Here is a 1,056-nt window from a genome sequence, read left to right as displayed (position 1 = left end):
AAAAAAAAAAAAAAAAAAAAAAAAAAAAAAAAAAAAAAATTGAGTAATGCACCAAACTGAAAATTTGGCTAAAGTTTAAGACTGAAGAACAGTAAACACCATTAAATTTCAAATAAGTCAGGTAATCATGGGAAATCAACTTAGCACTTAGTTGCAAGTGTTTCCTGAATTAATTAGATCAACACACTGAAGTTCTTCCATTTGTATTTTCTGCCTTTAAGAAGCTCTGCTTACAATATAGATTTATTTTAATTTTTTTCTTACGGTGGTAACTAACTATATAAAAAAGCTTTATTAAATGAGGAAGTCTATAAATATATCCTTAAGATGTTCAGATGCTGAGACAGGACTATCTCCTTGGAAACAAATGCCAGAATCCATTCCTTTCAGGTAAGAATATATTACATCTTCCATTTCTATATATTCATCACAGACTCTGTGAGATGCATCTTCCTTAAAGAGTTCCTTGGGAATTTCTCTTGGTAATTTATGAAGAAAAATGTACTCTGTAAGATAATCAAATTTAACTTGACAGCAGTTTTGTGTGTCAGGCTTACAGTCAAAAAAGCCAAAGTCTCTTTGTTTGTCTTAGAATTTCCATGTAGCATTCATAAATGTAATTTCAATTCTATTTTCCACTCTTTAGGGGACCCATTGGGGATAAGAATCCTGTCTTTCCCCCAGTATAGATGCTCAGATAAATGAAGAATCAGTTTACAAAGGAACTATACCTACACTTCTGTCATTTCCAAGGAATGAACTGGTACAATCTCTATAAAAAAATCAATAATCTATGCTTTCATATCTGGATCAGACCTTTGCATTTATTTTATATGTAACAATACATGATTGGACATGTACAGAGATATGCTACATAATTTAATTACTTAATCTACATAATGGTTTTTCCAACACTTTGTGATACTAAAAAGTCTAGTCTAACCGCAACATTAGAATTGGTTAAATATCAATATTTAATCACTTATCAAGAAAGACTAGTCCTTCAATAGGATTTCACATCCTAGAAGTGAAAGAAGCTTAATATTTGATTATCTT

General features: G+C 30.3%; 1 protein-coding gene across 3 annotated transcripts in view; it reads right to left on the bottom strand.

Moving 5' to 3' along the window:
* CPEB2 (cytoplasmic polyadenylation element binding protein 2) overlaps window positions 1-1,056 on the bottom strand; it is a 53,683-nt gene that overhangs the window by 17,509 nt on the left and 35,118 nt on the right. The gene's annotated exons all lie outside the window — the stretch shown is intronic.

The sequence above is a fragment of the Empidonax traillii genome, unplaced genomic scaffold (assembly GCF_003031625.1).
Source record: "Empidonax traillii isolate 1590-97213 ecotype Southwest subspecies unplaced genomic scaffold, ASM303162v1 scaffold312:size2399984, whole genome shotgun sequence".
Classification (NCBI taxonomy): Eukaryota; Metazoa; Chordata; class Aves; order Passeriformes; family Tyrannidae; genus Empidonax; species Empidonax traillii.
This window is presented reverse-complemented; position numbering and strand designations above follow the sequence as displayed.